Source organism: Oryzias latipes, chromosome 12, assembly GCF_053564925.1.
Source record: "Oryzias latipes strain Hd-rR chromosome 12, Olatipes_Hd-rR_3.1".
Lineage (NCBI taxonomy): Eukaryota > Metazoa > Chordata > Actinopteri > Beloniformes > Adrianichthyidae > Oryzias > Oryzias latipes.
This window is the reverse complement of record NC_136248.1, coordinates 5,199,340-5,217,269: the sequence shown is the minus strand read 5'-3', so window position 1 is coordinate 5,217,269 and position 17,930 is coordinate 5,199,340. Positions and strand designations below refer to the sequence as shown.

The 17,930-nt window shown below is 39.5% G+C and overlaps 1 protein-coding gene across 5 annotated transcripts in view; it reads left to right on the top strand.

The window, feature by feature from the left end:
- The window catches only part of cacna1bb (calcium channel, voltage-dependent, N type, alpha 1B subunit, b), a 226,665-nt gene that overhangs the window by 60,509 nt on the left and 148,226 nt on the right, over nt 1-17,930 (top strand). The gene's annotated exons all lie outside the window — the stretch shown is intronic.

Sequence of the window (17,930 nt, the reverse complement as noted above, 5' to 3'; positions counted from 1 at the left end):
TTGTATTTCTGTCAATTAATTGAGGTCATGATTTAAAGAAAATTTGATCGGCAACTATAGTTTCTGTCAGCAGAAAAGCTGCTTCTCTTTGGTTTTCTCTGGCTTTAGTGCAGTGGCTGGACACTGGGACACGTTCACTTGAGGCCTGCTGCTGCTGTGCAAACACAGCTGATCTATTATCTGTAACTGACTTTTCCGTGTTCTTATTTGCAATGCAAGCTCCCATCGGAACTGACTGCAAAAGAAAGACCCCTCCTTTCATAAAAAAAACAAAACATTACATATTATTTACAGTCTCTGCTTTACATCAGTCTGTAAAGTAAAGGAAGTAAGTAAAGAACAGTTGACCCATTTTTTGCATTTTGTTTTTAAAAAGGGTTCAAGGATTAATGCGTTCACTTTATCTTCTATAATGTTAAGTAAACAACAACATAAATCAATCTGTGCAATAAATACAAGATCTGAATATAAGTCAAACACAGGAACTGCTCTCATGGGAAAAATAGATGTTTATCTCATGCAAAAATTACTCCGTGATCTGAGTAAAGGGAAGAATAAAGGGGACAGTTTTTATTTTCTAACAGTCTGAGCTGCAATCTAAGCTTTCATACAGGACTGCTTATGGGTAAATCCAGAAAGACAATGCGTCACCTGCCAAGGTCAATCATTGCACAGTTTGATGGATTTCTTAACATTTGTTGAAAGTCAATCAATAATTGATCCTCCCATTAAACAGAAAGAAATAGGTTGGTCTGAGCAGATACTCGTTCTCAGTTTTTCTGAAAACGATATCACGATTAGAATCTGTGAGTCTTGGGTAATTGGCAGATTTGAAAAATCGTCATTGATTTTGACGTTTTACCAGCAACGTCCTCTTCATGTGTTTCTACAGCATCAGAACAGCTCGATAACGGATGTATGAGACAGACACTGAGTTTTTTTAGTGCTAGTCAGTCTTTTTTTGACACATCAAGCTTAAAAAGATTCACACATACAGTAAAAAGAATATGTTCTGAATTAAGCTATATTCTGATAAGCATGTTTAAATGTGTTTTTGACCCATTTCCAGGGTCAATAACAGATGGAGATTTGATTCTGTGTCCTTGCTTCCCAAACTACTGCTAAATCTGTTGGCGTATTGCCACCATAACGATCATGTAATTCTTCATAACTAATTCATAAAGGTTTGTTAGTACACTGTTTGTGTGTTTCAGCATAGAAAAGCTTAAAACATTCCCAGAGTTCACAAGAGCAGACTGTAAAAACAAAAAGAGAAAAAAAACTTAATCCTCACACTGGTTAAGCTGAAGGAAGAGTCCCCTCTCCTCTTCCTAATGTAATGTCACAGAGAAGAGCTGAGTTTCCTTTGATTATGAAACTGCGCAAATTGGATTTTCAAAAAATACATTTGCCTAATGGAAACACGACAATTTCGAAAAAAAACTTGCATTTATAAAACCACTGTTCCTCTGTAAAATCACCAACCACCCTTTCCCAAAATGGCCGCTTCCTCGTGCTGGTCCATGGTCTGAATTAGACGTGGACGTCAATATTAATGAGTTGGTTTGAGTTAAACCAATGAAACTGTTTGACGAAGACAACAGTTCTGCTGCCGCCGTTTTCACTGACTGTCACAAAGATCCAAATTCTGAAAGTGTTGGCTCTGTGGTGAAAAATGGGAAAGTCCCCCCACTGATTGCTCCATTGTCAAATGCAGCGTGGATCTTTGCACATCAAAAGGCCCAGAGTCTGTTTTCACGATCAGCAACAGAAGACGTGGGATTTTAAGGGTGCTGAGTTCAGGCAGAGGGCTGAAACAGCCTTTTGTCAGCAACACATCAGCACATTCAGTCCTAATGTGAGGAGAAGACTTCAGGTTGTTTTGGTAAGTGATATTAAACTGGGACTTATGATAATTGCTTTAATGATGGAATTGCATTTGAGGCAGCCTCTGTAACCACAGGGGTTGAGGAAAAAAAAGCTGAGCACAGAAGAGAAAGAGCAGAGAGAAAGAGAAGAAGCCACTTATAGCAGTTATTTATGATAATCAGAAAGCATGAGCACAAATGAAACTGTCAAGCCTCATCAGCTAGAGTTTCAGGTCCTTCATACTCATCAGCTACATCTTTTCTACAGTTGTGGTCCTAAAGGAACATGTTGAGCCAAATTAAGATTATGAAGCACAAAAAAACTTTGATTAAAATCTGAATCCAAAGTGAAATGAAAAGAAATCTTTCCAGAAGTATAAATAACAGCATGCAGTCAAAGATTAGCCGTAAAATTTTTAAAGAAAAGCATGCTTTAAGGAAGGTATTTATCTGCTCATCTCAAGGTTCAGTGTATGCTTGAAAGTGTAAAAGTAAAAATGATTTCTTTGATCTGGGAAAATCCATTGGTCTGGACCCAGTCCGCTTCATTTGGTACAGATTGAGTCCTGAACCTTGCGTTTGGTCTGTATTCAGACTGCAGTCAAAGGAAATTTCTTCTTTTTCTGACTTGAGCTTTAAACAAAACCATATGACTAAAGATCTCTTCAGTCATTAGCCATCAGCTACAATTTGCAATTTCGTTGTACTGTTGTACCAAGTGTGATTGTACAATGACAATAAAGCTCTATCTATCTATCTATCTATCTATCTATCTATCTATCTATCTATCTATCTATCTATCTATCTATCTATCTATCTATCTATCTATCTATCTATCTATCTATCTATCTATCTATCTATCTATCTATCTATCTATCTATCTATCTATCTATCTATCTATCTATCTATCTATCTAGCCCTTGTGCTATCTTAGATGACCCTACCCTTCCATTGAGGTGTTCTCCCTACCATGACAAAGTTGGATAAAGGTGGAAAGATTTCATGTAATCCGTGCACACCAGTGATGATCACAAATCATTGAAGAAAAAAGGTTCAGAGCACTGTCTAGTGGGTCTAAATGACCCAACTCCCAACGTTAAAGTGCCTAGGATAGCACAAGGGCTAGCCAGGAATTATAAGGGTGGGGCAAAGAAACCAGAGGCAGAAATTATGGCAGTACTGCGCTCATTCAAACTCTATATTTCACTGAAAATTTTCAAACATCTGTATCAACATCAGAAAGTATCAACACTTTTTACTGTCTTTTTTTGTCTGGTGGTCAAAGGGTCACGTTAAAAGCTGTTTAAATGAGTCAGAATTCACCTGATCACATTTTAGTGAGCTACTGTGTGTCATCGTTGTTGTCTTATGGCATTGTTTTAAGAGAATTTTTTTAAGGAACTACAAAGTTCCTTTTAGGATGACATTACAGCAGCGCCTGTCAGTCGCGTACCGCGTAACAAGAGAAAAAACATGTACGAAACGTTTTAGTGGTGTCAAATAAACGTTCTAACAAATAAGCAGTTAAACCCTTTAACCTTTGATGACATGACAATCATTGCTTTATATTGTCCGCGACTCATCTTTTGCTACATTCCTACTCTGTTTAAATCACGTAACCACCGGCTATGGTGGCCGCTCTGGTCCCGTTGATTCGCTCCGAGAGCGGATTGTATTCAGACTGAGTAAACTCAGAGTGAACCGAAGCTCAGTCTGATTGGAAACAAACCGAGATCACCTACAAAGATAGATCCGAGAGTTGTTCCTGGTCCTGGTTCAGGGTCTGTCTGGGTGTATTCAGACTGAAAATCTGTCCCGGATTATTTGGGGAAACTAAATAAGCGACCCGTCGCAATTTCTGGAAGGCACACTCGGCAGTGTTTTACAGGTTACTCATAGGGCGGTTCACTTAATTAACTCACCTGCTCAGCGTCCTATTTAAGCCAGGTGCGCAGTTGTTCATTCTCTTTCTTACCTTCAGCGCTCATTCGTCCCCCTTCCCTCCTCCCCGGCTTCCATCTTTGGGCTCCGTTAAGGGGGGTTTTTGTTACCCAAAAGTTTTATGGAAAATTATATTATGGAATTGAACGGAGCCTTATGCCAAAACGAAAGTTGTGAATGCCAACTTAAAGAATGTGAATATTAAGTATGTGGAAATAAATATTTCTTACTGCAAGAGTTGTCTGACAGAACTCAGGTTCACTTTAAGCGAACTAAATGTTTACAGTCTGAAAAGACCCTTTGACATTTATACTGCTAAAGCTAAGCACTCACTGAGTTTTTTGCCAGGAGACAAAACCCCACATTGTCCCCAACTGCAAAAAGACTGGCGAAATGATATCACTTTAAGTGAACAACTGGAATTCGGTTACAATTAAATTACACTCCTAAGTTTGGTGCGGAAGGCAAAAACACCCTACCCTTACGTTTATTTATTTTTGTCCGTTTTCCCATGATAACGAGATCATTTTGTTATCAAAAATGAACATACCAGTATTTGTTTCTTATGATGAAAGACTAAGTCCTAAATGACAAGCAGAATCCATCCTGCACCTCTCATGCATAATTCTGTAACCATGTAGACGGCCTGATCCCTTCATCTGATCACTGATGAAAGTGACAACAACCGCAGGACCACTGACCTGCAGTCAACTGCGCAGTTGCAGCTGGGCCATTCTTCTACTCAAATGACGATAACTGATTTGAACGTTGTTCATGACCAACAGCATCAAAAAAATCTCTGCCTAAGTTGGACCACGATTAAACCGACCAATTATAAATCGATCAGTTCTTCTGTTGTTTGACATTTCTTCTGAAAAACTGCTTTGTTTAGCTGCAGATTGTAGAAAAACAAAAAAAAGTATTGTAGTGGATTAAGTTGTGCTGGGGGGCTTTTTGGGTTCTGGTAATGTCATGAGTTCCACGCAGAGTCGTCTGTCGGCTCCGGGTTCTTTCATTTGACCTGGTGTCAGGGGATTTGAGAGATAAAGGAAGGGGGGCTGGTGCAAGAGACAGAATTAAGCTGTTTAAGGAGCCTAGCTCTACTAATGAATAAAAAATAATTGGTTAAGGTTTTTTGTTTCTGTTGATAGTTACTGGTTTATACTGTACAGTGTTGGTTATGACTTGCACTAAACATAAAATAAAGATTTAAAACAGATTACATCTTACTTCTCGCGATAATGAGATAGTCAATGTCATTATCACAAGAAAACATTAAAAACAGTTTCCGTGGTAGAAGAAGAAAACCATTTTGGTGAAGTCTAGTTTGTTTAATTACCCAAATGCGCATGTGTCAGGTGTTGTGGTTATGAAGCTTAGTGTTACTCTGCTGAGATCAATAAAACTGTTTCTTACTGACAATGAACTGTCGTCCCGCTTGAAGATTTTCAGGATTGTCTGCTTAGTCTGTAATGGGAAGTTATTGTGTGGCAGCAAAGCTCAAACTACAATGTCTGTTTATTGTCAGAGTCTGACAAACAATAAAAGTATTGGTTTAACGTTTCAGTCCCAAATCCACTGAAACAGCCAATGCTGTCTGCCACCAAAATGCTTGTAGACAAGTTATGAAGAGAGATATTTGTCCTTTTCTGATGAATAGAGACCGCAGAGTAATCTGGAAAATCTGTTTACTGAGGTGTAGGGTCATATGGGTTCTGTGCTGCTGTTTGTAAGCAGAAAAAGTCCAGGATTCAGGTTTTCTGCTGTTAAGAAAAGGCATTTCCATTCTCATTATTTTCTATTTATTTATTCAAAGTCTTTGATTTTATCATACCACATCATAGTTTGTAGGCATCCTGAGTGTGTACGATGTTTTTCTTTAACTGGTATTAACATAGTTTAACATAGTTGTATTTAGTCTTTGAGTTTGTAGAATTGTTAGACACTAAATTCTTTGTTTTTGTTAAATGACAGACATTGGTCGGCACCCACTCGCAGCAGCTTCAAAACAACCCCTGCTCTGACTTCACTAAGGCCGCAGACATGCAGCTGTGAGGAGAGGCTGAACTCTTGAACTGTATGTGTGTGTATGTCCAATATGGTATAAGTGATTTTCAAATGTGTGTACAGATTGAATGTAACCATTGTCTGTCCACTCCTTGCTTGCGTGTAAAGCCCCCAAAGACAAGTTTTTGACATTTGAGTCTTATTGAATTTTTTTGTATGTCTGGAAAACTGGGTACAAACTAACAGCATTTCTTTCCAGTCAGAAAAAGTTTACTCACAACTGCAAATATACAAGAACAAGGTCAAACCAGGTCAAGTGGCAGTCATCATTTAGCTCTGAAGTGAGTTTTATACCAGTTTTAGCTGATGGTCACTGAAAGAACTCATGTTAACTACAGCTAAGATAAATGCAAAGGAAAGATGAAAGTGTGTTGGGAGTTCTCGCCTGTAATCCTACAGACCTAGGGCAAAAAACTTTGAGGTGTACTGATTCCTTTTAACAACGATTTAATTTATGTCCTAATTTGTGGTTGACGATACAATTTATTATTGATATTGGTTCATCTTGAATGATCTAATTCACAGACTAGAATCGATCAGCACATCATCAGCCAAAACGTCAACCAGTGTGACTCAGATGAATACTTGGGTAATGAACAGTGCAGGTGAAGAGTTTCAGATTCCTTGTATTTCTTGCAAGATGACCAAGTGTAAAATAAATATGTGTACAGAAAAAACAACAGCAATTCAGTAAACAAGAATTAATTGCAAATCCATTCATATTTTAGTTTCTTAAAGTTCAGCCCACTGTTGATTTTCCTCATCAAAACAATACAAACAGAACATTATTAAGACATTCTACCACACTGTATGGTCACAGGAACTCAAGGAATGATGGCTTGATCATTTTTTGCTGCATCACATACATGTTGTCCGCCGGGACGCACAGTGGACAAAATATAATCAATTTATTTCATTTTGAAACAATTTCATAATGGTACAGGTCGATTCGATTCCATTACCAATTTCCCTCAGACAGATTGATCTGGTTGGATTGTATACCCATACATATCGATTCAATGATTACGTTGAATAATCGTTACACCTAGGCCTTAACAATATACCGCAAATTTATCATTATCGCGAAATCCAGCACTGCAATATGCATATAGCAAAAGACGACAAATATCGCAATAAATCGTAAACCCTAAAACAATCTTATGGAAGCTTGAAGCATTTACCGAATCAAATAAATCCCATTTGACCAAGCAGATGGACGCCTTCCCATTGTTTACCAATCAGATGGAGGCCTATTATGTTAGATGTTTGTCACCTATGTCGATCAGGGTCATTTGGAGTATAATTTTTAAACTGTTGCAATGAAATGGGAATGATGTCTTTGGTTATTTTTCTATTTGTTTATGTACCACAAATTATATCGTTATCGCAATATTAATCTCTAATATCGCATATCGTGAGTTTTCCTCATATCGTTCATCCCTAGTTACACCCCTATAAAAAAGACATCCATCTGTGGATTAGAATCTTCTGAAGCAAAAAAATAACAAATGAGGGCAGCAGAACTGTCAACTCAGGACAGTGCTGTTACACAAAATTGTTTTTATTCCATGTTGCAGATGTATTTGTTTGCAAACAAAGGCAAATCACTATTAACTATATTTTGTTTAATGGGTTGTTTTTTTTACTAAGACCCCCGCCCCCCCTTTCATCTAATTCAGTTTGACTTCACAGACTGTGCTCCCAGGGGAGAACCAAAGACTAAAGCAGACCAAACAGCCTGAAAGAAATAACAGAATCGGAACCACAGCTCTTTTTGGGGGCTCTATAGTCTAAAAAGATCTCTGACCAAAACAGAAAATAGCAGCTAGTCTTGCTAGTCCTCCAACTATCATAAATGACATTTTAAAACTTTATTTTTATTTTTACAGCTTATTGGGATTCAGGCTGTGACTGTGACCCCCCCCCCCATCACTACCACCACTGCCACAAAAAAAAAAAACAGCACCCACCCACACACACACACACACACACACACACACACACCCACACACACACACACACACACACGCTAATGCCTTTTCACACCAGCTACGCAGAGAGTACAATCAATAGGACTGAAAGATTTAACAGTAAAACAGGAATTTTTGCATGAAATAGTCAGTAGTCTTTGGTGGTTAGGCTCAGGGCCAGAAACATCCTGCATGCTTAGGATGACCTCGGATCCTAGCGAAGAGGCCGCAGAGCCTAGGCCAGGGGTGGGCAGACAACGGCCCGAGGGCCTTATGCTGCTCATAAAACCGTTTAAGCTGGCCTGCTGAACTAGATCACCTTATATTGAGGTTGTTGTTCACCTTTCAACATATCCCACAGGAGTCACACATGTGGTATGGCAGAGGTTTTTATACCAGATGCCCTTCCTGACACAACCCTGTGTTACGCCCCCAATCCCCCCTTCCAGCGGCACAAAGAGGATGCAACAAAAAAAGGGGGCCCCATCTCTCCCCAGTCTCAAAATCCAGCACACTTAAGGTTAAGAGATTTTATTTTGATTGAAGCTCTAATAGCTAGAGTATTTACTCCAGATTGGACCAAGGCCAAAATAATAAACAAAAATTGGCCTACTTAATAAGAACCCAAATCTTACCTAGTAAAACAGCATAAACCAAAAGACAATAACTTACCTCACTAACATAACAAAAACAAGAGAAAACATGATTAAAAATAAATGGCAGTACACTCCTACAACTCTAAACTCTATATAACTGGTTTTGGAAGAGGTGGGGGATGTCAAATGAGCCTCCTTGGGCCTTCTTCCTGGTTCTTTTTATATTAGGTGTGATTCCAGGTGTGACTTCCGGTAACTAATCCACTCCTGGTGCTGGAGCACCACAACAATCGCAGCCCCAAACCTGCACACGGACATTTGCAAGAAAAAAAAAAAAAGGAAACCACAAAAAGAAAACTTTTATGGTTTCAATGCCACACCCTACCTGAGTAATGTTGCGGACCATGTCCATCCCTTTCTGACAACAGTGTACCATCTTCTGATGGCCACTACCAGCAGGATAAGGCACTGTGTCATGAAAGTGGAATCATCTCAGACTGGTTTCTTGAACATGCCATTGAGTTCTCTGGACTCAAATGGCCTCCAGTCACCAGATCTCAACCCAATAGAGAACCTTTGGGATGTGGTGGAATAGGAGATTGGCATCATGGAGCAAGGTGATGCCGATATGAGCAAGGTGAACCTAAAATGTGAGTGTACACCTGGTGGGACTGGCTGGGGAGACAGCTCAAAACAGAACAAGATCAAAATCAAACAACATAACTAACAAAACCATATTTAAGAGCATACTCCTCACAGAACTAGACCAAACAAGGACCGATTCCAGAACCAAACCTGTCAGAGTGAATCTGAATGAAAGGTGCAGTATTTTTCTTGGGTTTAACTGTTAAACAAGGTCATAGGCGTACTTGTCAGCACACTTTTAAAATTGATAGTGGCCAAAACACAAGTTTGATGTGTCATTATTTTTAGTGCCTTTAAACAAACTAGCATCCACATGTTGTTCTCTCAGACAGTTTTCAATTACAGCCTGTTCCTCTGTAACATTTCCTCCTGGATGCGACACAAGGGCTGTCTGATATTCCAGGCAATATCTTTGGCTTCATATTAATCTTCCTTTATATTGTTTCTATGTCTCACAGTCTGTTTCTTCATTTTTATTGATGTTGCTCATTATTAGACGCTTTGTTAAAAGTTTCGTTTTCAAAAGTGACTAAAACAAAAATATACTTTATGTCCCTGCATCATTATTCAATGAGAGATTTCGCCTTTGTAGACTGAAGCAACAATTTAACACACATGTTGCCTTACATTTCCAAGACACATAATGTATTTTAAAATAAAAAACTTTACAGTACATGCGCGTGTTATTTTTTTCTTCTCTATTTGGTTAAAAAATAGCATTGGATGTTGGAAGACTAATTTGAAGTTGAGAAGCTTGTTTATGTGTTCTCCTGCTTCAAATCCCACTCATGATCCTCAACGTAACACCTCTTCAGAATGCACTAGCTGGTCTACCTTACTGCACACTTTTTCTTGTTGGTGGAACCATTGCCTTCAGCTACTTGCAGGGACGATTGAGTGCCTTAAAAATGCAGTATTAAAATAAACAATATTAAACGTAAGGACATTTGATGAATACTTTGGATGACTAATACCTGTGGCAACTCCTTTTTGTCTGGATCCAAATGAGATGATACCCTTCTTGATAGTCATCTATAAAAATGTCTTCTTTTCCATGAGTCCCTGCTGTGCAGCCTTCACTCATTTGTCTAGATTGTGCATCTGCTCCTCTTCTAGAAGAATCAAGCTTGTTTTTCTCACCTGTTTTACCTGTACTTTTTACCTTACACGTCTCCATGTCAGGACTCTGTCCTGCCCTGTGTCTGACATCTCGGACAAACACCCTCATCACATAAACCTGTTCACCTGCCTATTTAATACTCTGCCACATGTCTCAGTCTATGCTATAGTCATCAAATAAGAAAAGTCTCAGCTGTTACTCTCTGCAACTTCCCTCTGACAGTTTCCAATATCCCCCTTAGAGAAGTAACTTAGCAATAAGTTTTACTTACTGTACTGACCTGTGACTGCCCTGTCTGTGTTGAGTTTGCATTTTCTTCTTTTACATGCGTGGGTTTTCTCCCGGCATTCTGGCTTCCTCCCACAGTCTATAAACATGCTTCATAGGCTCATTGGTTACTGCAGAGGTGGGCACTGAAGGCCGCATTCCTGCACGTTTTCCAGCATACCCTGCTCTGGCATGTTCTAATTGGCTGGACACACCTGAACCAGGTAATCAGCCATGAGTAGGGCAAGATTATTGGCTGGACACACCTGAACCAGGTAATCAGCCATGAGTAGGGCAAGACTATCTGGAAATCATGCAGACACACCGGCCCTCGAGGCCTGGAATTGCCCACCCCTGGGTTACTGTAAAGCAGGAGTGCTCACACTTTTTTTTGGCATGCAAGCTACTTTTGAGAGGGCATGCTCCAAAATATTTATATACCTAAAAAACATACTAAAAAAAACATCCCTTTTCCCCCTCCACGGGTGGTTTCACACCAAAGCCCGGGTCCTCCACCAGAGGCCTATGTCCTGTGCAGTATCTTAGCTGTTTCTATCACTGCATTTTTCTGGACTGAGAGGTCTGAGGTCTTTCCAGGTATCTGTTGTAGCCACTCCTCCAGCTTGGGGGTTACTGCCCCAAGTGCTTCAATTACCACAGGCACCACTGTCACCTTCATTTTCCATGCTTTCTCCAATTCTTCTCTGAGTCCCCTGGTATTTCTCCAGTAGGCGTAAATGGCGTACACTTATATAGCGCTTTTCTACCGACAAGGACAAAGCGCTTTACAGTCACAGACCCATTCACACACTGGTAGCGGCTCCGCTGCCAAAAACAGCGGACCACCAGAGGCAAGGTGGGGTTCAGTGTCTTGCCCAACGACACTTCAACTCATGGGCGTGCAAGGCGGGAGTCGAACCTGCAATCTTAATATCGACCGCCCTACCGCTGCACCACGGCCGCCCCAGCTTCTAATGTTCCCTCTTCCTGATGTTCCCATCACCACCATTACAATGTCTGGTTGGTTTGCCATTACCATCCTATCAGTCTGGATCTGGAAGTCCCACAGGATCTTTGCCCTCTCATTCTCTACCACCTTTGGAGGTGTTTCCCATTTTAACTTTGGGGTTTCCAGTTCATATTCTGCACACATGTTCCTGTATATTTTTCCAGCCACTTGATTGTGGCGCTCCATGTATGCTTTCCCTGCCAGCATCTTACACCCTGCAGTTATGTGCTGGATTGTGTCAGGTGCCTCTTTGCACAGCCTACACCTTGGGTCTTGTCTGGTGTGGTAGATCTGAGCCTCTATTGCTCTAGTGCTCATGGCTTGCTCCTGAGCTGCCAGGATGAGTGCTTCAGTGCTGTCCTGTAGGCCAGCCCTTTCTAGCCATTGGTAGGACTTCTTGATATCAGCCACTTCAGTTATGGTCGGCATATACCTTCAGGGATTGCCACAGCCCCGTGTTTTATCTGGGCTGGGGACAGGCACAGGGAAACCCAGACTTGGGCCCCTTTCTGACTACATAGTTTGGCAGTAGTGTTTAAGGGTCTTGCCCAAGGACCCACACTGGATGAAGGTCATTGTGGCATCTGGAAATCAAACGCTGGTATATCCACATGTTTGGTGCTTAACCAACTAAACTATCCAGCTGCAACTCAGCAATAAAGCCTACTTGAATTTTCTTTTAATTCAGTGTTGTTAAAGTCTTTGTTGCTGAGATGTTAAAGCTTTGTCCATATATGGTGCTCCAAAAGAATTGTCGTTTTTAAAAGATTAAGTGTCTACTAATAGGGTGCGTTTTCATCCTCCTTACGGATCAAATATCTTTAGTCACAGTTCCATTCACAGGTTTACATACTCATGCAAGGCGCCAAACAGGCCACCGGGAGCAATGTGGGGTTAAGTGTTTAGCTCAAGGGTACTTCAACAGAGCAGGTACCAATCCTCCCATCAAAGGGTTGTAATGCATGTAACAACGTTTTTTAAAAATGTAAAATAGACAAATGGATACATACCCAACATGAATCAACAAAAACAGACTGAAAAATGTAGATATATAGTTCATGGTCTTCAGAAAGGATAGAGAAAGTCTAAAATGTTTATTGCAAATGATTTCTATAAAAAATTAACTTAACATTTTTAAGTTTCTGAGAATAAATTTCTGAGATGAAACGTTTTTCACAGGCTGTTGAGCCTCTAAAAACTACAGACTAATCCACACACCGACCAGAGTGTGATTTTAAATGTGATAAATGGAATTTTATTTGGAAGCTAAATAAACATCTTACTTAAAATGTGGCCTTTAAAGTCCTAAATTTACACTTCAAAAAAAATAAATTAAAAAAATAAAAGATTGTTTGTCTAGGCATTTCTTGAGTTTACCCCACAAATAGAAACACAAAACATGTTTTGTTGCATTTGTCCTCATAGCTTAGAAATTAAATGTTCCTTTAGGTTATGACCCTCTTTTCTGTCAGTGATCATTGAAGCGTGTTTTCTGAGTGGGAGGACATGAGGGTCGGACTCTGTGGATGTTGATTGCTTTTGGCCATTTGAATTTGACCCTGAGTGCAGAGTACTTTGCTGATGAGAACTCTTTAAGGACTGTATGATGTTTAACTATGAAGTTTCTTGAAAATGTATCCATAAAAAGTGTCATATGAATCTAGAAGAAGATTTTGTCTGAAATGCAGCACTTGGTTACTAGCTACCGGGTTAAAGTTTGGAAGAATATGTTATTCTGCTTTACCTAATGCACTCCGTTAGCTTCAGCGCTGACGGTAACAAACTGGTGAATAGTGAGGGGATTTCAGCAGACATCTATCATGCTTATTCTAATAAAACTATTTCCCGTCAGACAGTCCAGGAAGTCTCCATAAGTTAATAGGTTTAGTGACCCGAAATGGATTCAGTCCGAAATATCTTCAGTCTAAATGTTGCTTAGAGAGTAAAATGCACCCAGATAAATCTAAGAAAACTCAGTTAGCTGTTCTTTTACTCTTTCTCCAGGGGGGTATTCCAGAAAGCAAGATTAAAATACCCTGACTTTAACCCTGAGCTCTGGCTGAAATCCGCCTGAACTTGCTTAGTCTGGGTATGTCGGTTCCAAAAGACCGGATATGAGTTAGAGTAATTACGCTAGACTTGGTAACCCTGGATTAATGCACGTGCACGGCAAGTACATACATTCTCAATGGATCGCCGATATCCGAAGTCACCATGGAAACGCGTGGAGAACAAAAGAGAGTGCTATACTTCAGTGAGACGGAGTTTGAGATTTTAATGATGGTGCATGAAGATTATAAACCCAACAAAAAAGTAAAACGGCGAGTTTCTGCTTGGAGAAAAATAACGGACAAAGTAAACGCACGAGTTTCTGATCTTACTTCCAATTACATTGTGATGTTTATATATACAAATTATAAAAATTAAATTAATTGATTCAATTGGTAACAAGTAATAGATTACATTTATTGAACCTAATTTCTTAGGTCTATCCAACTCAATAGTTGTTTATACATCTCAAATTTACATATTAATCTAACTAAATGTCATATTACTCCAGTTCAATTAAATGTTTTTTCATATTAATTTATTATACTTCTTGAACTCTAATATGTCTAAGTTAGAGACTGCAGATATTCTCATGTTTATAAAACTAAAATAATTTTTAATATGTGGATTTACAATATATACCATACATTTAATTATCATGATTCTGACTGTAACTCCAGTTCTGATTCCATTTTGTTGCACTAGTGGTGCTAAATAAACTCATCATCCTCTCACTCATGGTGCAGAAAGAATTAAACATAACAGGGTAAAATAACTCGGCAAAACACAGTAAAACAGCTACAACTAAACGTATTTAGACCAAAACCTACACTTGTTCCCAAATCCGTCCAGACAGGCAAAGGGAATGGTATCCCACAATTCCTTGGACTGCCGATCTAACAGCAGCATCAAAGTTACACCCACTTAATTGAATTCATTTGAATGAAAGTAAAATAAATGTCTGATAACTACGTGTTATTTTTAAGTTGACTGAACTCAATAAAAGTATTTATCTGAACTGAAGCAAATAATTAAGTTAGATTAAAGTAAAATTGTATCTTTCCAACATCCATATGTGGTCTTATCATCCTCTCACGTTGTAAAAAGTCTTATCTGAGCTTCTTCATCCACTAAATCATCTTCAAATGGACACGCCATGCTGCTTCACCTCTCTGAAAACAAACTAACCTTCAACTAAACCCGATTCAGACCAGGTTATGTTCAGAGCATGAATTGCTATGGGAACTAAGCATACCCTGAAACACACATCTGTTTTTGGAACCGAAAGCTGAGGTTATCCGCATTCTTAGCTTCAAAATTACCGTGGTAACTCACATAATCTGCTTTTTGGAATACCCTCCAGAGCTAAAAAGAAATTAACTAGGAACTGCATAAGCGGGGCTTGCTAGCTTTTATTTTTTTCTCTTTTTTTGCTTTAGAACTGGGATATATGAGCACTGCTGCTCATGTTGTTGTCTTTTTCCTGTATTGGAGCCTGTTTGTATGAACTACAATTGGAACTTTAGTTAATTGTTTTTAGATGTTTTAGCAAAGGTTTCCATCTGGGTTAGGTCGTGGGAAATCGTCCAAAAAATCTCTTTGTTGTTCAAAGGTTTAATGATGAAGCTTGGTGTTTCATATTTTAATTGGTCCACTTTTGAGTAAAGTTCCTTTGAAACGAAGAAATAAATAAATACATGGCACAGTTGGTTAGCAGTGGGTCAGAATGCAACTGTGTGAAAGAAACTTTACAATTGGATTCCTCTGTTGTGTTTCTGGTCCAAACCCTTAAACAAGAACACAAGGAAAAAAAACAGGTTTGCTTGATGATTCTGCAGAATGCAAATATATAGGAAGAGGCTTGGTGACATTCATCAGGTGCAGAAACTGTCATTTACATTGGAACGATGATTGTGTTCTGTCCAAAAGGTCATCAGTTCTTCTGTGTCTGAGGATGAACAATATAAAAAGTACTGACTGTACAAACATCACAACCCCTTTTGGCTGAAAAGGCGCTCTGACAATAACCAGCGTGCTCCCAACACTCAGCAAGCCTTTTCTTGCTCTGCAAGTACTTCTCTCCGTCTGTTTCTTTCCGTCTGTTTTCTCTCTTTCCGTCTGGATCTATCATTTCTCATCTATCATTTCTCAGCCAACGGGTTTACATGAGAAGAAAAAGAGGGAAGCAGCAACCTTGGTTAGGATGCCACTTACAGAGATCTGGTCGTGACACTGAAGCTGTTTTATGTTCTGACAACTTCTTTCTCTGTTCTCTGGGTTAATTAGCATTTTCATGAGAGACAGGGTAATGAGTGAGTGGGGTGGTGGAGGGCAAACACATGACGTTTTACTTTTCCTCTTTTGCTCAGCTGCATGTGCTTATTGAGGCAGGACGACCTTGGTCCAACTACAAATTCAGTGTCTTTGCAGCGATGCGCCTCTCTGTTCAGGAGATTTCTCTCACAGTTTTACATTGGGCCTTTTGGAAAATCAAAGAAAGGGGTGGATAAACCTAAAAATCTTGAGTTTTTCCTCATGTTCAAGTGACTGATTTCAAGTCTATTTAAGCCTTTAACACCTAAGCTGTTGTCAGCAACACCTGCATAGAACACGTTTATTGGCATATCCTAACTCTGGCTGATTCATGTTTATTGTGTAAACAAGCAATTTTCCTGCCACGTTCACACCGGGCATGTGTTACGTGTTAAAGGACTTGCTGAACACGGGTTCTTGAACGTGCTTTTACCATGTGGTGTTCACACTGATATTAACACATCTACCAACAATTAGAAAAAACTTGGTGCAAAATGTTGAAGCGTTGGAAATGTTGAGAATCTTGCTCCAGGCTTTTTCTATCACAGCTCTATTCCAATATATTAAAGATCTAGTGTCATATAATACCATCCAGGCACAAACTGCTATTAATTTCTCCTTCATGATCAATTTTCAACCGTTTGGCACTTCTGTGAAATAAAAAGTACACAGCCAAATTCGAGTCCCTGATTGGTCAAAGTTCAACTGGTTTTACCTTCAATGCACATTCTCTGGCCGCGCATTTTGTGCGTAGAGCCCAAAAAGGAACCTAAGAACCTGCGTAGTGACGCAGAGTTTTGAACCCAGAAGCCTGTGACGCGCATTTACATAGACTTGCCGAGGCCGCTGTGAAAGTAACTTGACACAGTAAAAAGCGGCTTTTCATGTAGACTGTTTTCTCCATATTAGAGTTTGCTGGAATTACGTTGATTGCCTAAGCAGTTGAAGAGTTACGGTAGTCACTCAGTGGAGCTAAAGCTCCGTATTAAAGGGTTCAATAATTTAAATGGAGCCTTGCACCTGCCTCCTGAAAGATTTACAAAGAAGAACATTTTTGCAACTAAACCCAAAACCGATAACACAAATAAGGAGGCACATTATGGTTACGTGGATGACTGGTTTATTTTTTTGGTCAGTTTTTGGAATAAATTGCCTATTAAACAAGTAAGGTGGTAATTTAGAGTGAACATATAGCTTAGTCCTAAAAGAATGCTTAGCAATAGAGTAGTCTAAAAATGTATTTTTTTCCACTTCAATATTTAAATGATATGTATTAAATACCATGAATGACAATAGGACAACTAAGGAATTCCCATGTCATGTAAACTAGCGTTTAACCCTGTTTCAGAATAGAATTGTGCTTAAAAGAACCTGTGCTTTCCCAACAGTCTACATTCTTAGTTTAGACTTTGAAGCTTTTACTTCTCAACTTGGCTAAGGCAGAAATTATTCCTTTTATTTGAAAGATCTACAGCTTCAGATATAAAGCTAAATCAGACTTTCTGAATTGTCCATAACCAGGTTCCCCATTTCTCCCGCTCCAACACCCAGTTCAGCTCATCCGCAGGCTGTTTGGAGTGCCAGACCTTTGAATCAGAAGTGTTGGAGCAGAAAAACAAGTGAATCATCTGTTCACTCTATTTATCAAGTGTTTAACATTCCATTTATGCTGCATAATCTGAAATTATCTTTGAAATGATGTAACGCATGCACTAGATAGTTTCCAAATGATTTACCTTTTCTCGGATTTTGGCTGTTGAAAAAATACTCAGGCAGACTTCAGTGTGCCTGAGTAGTTCTGTAAATGTTCTTCCCTTGATTTATTCATGAGTCTGATAAGAACTACACCTGTACACACATTAATGTGTGTGTCTACGCGCGCGTGTGTGCATGTGTTTGGCATGCATCCTGTGTGAATTTAAAACCACAGCAACCGTGTTTGACGGCAAGTTGCTCTGGCAGGCACGTTGAGTTCATGAGTAGCCCCTTCTGTCCTCAGTGCATTGTGGGAAATGCTCGCTGTCCTTACTGTCACAGCTGTCCACTCACATCTGTAATGTCACGGCGATATGGCCCACCGCCATT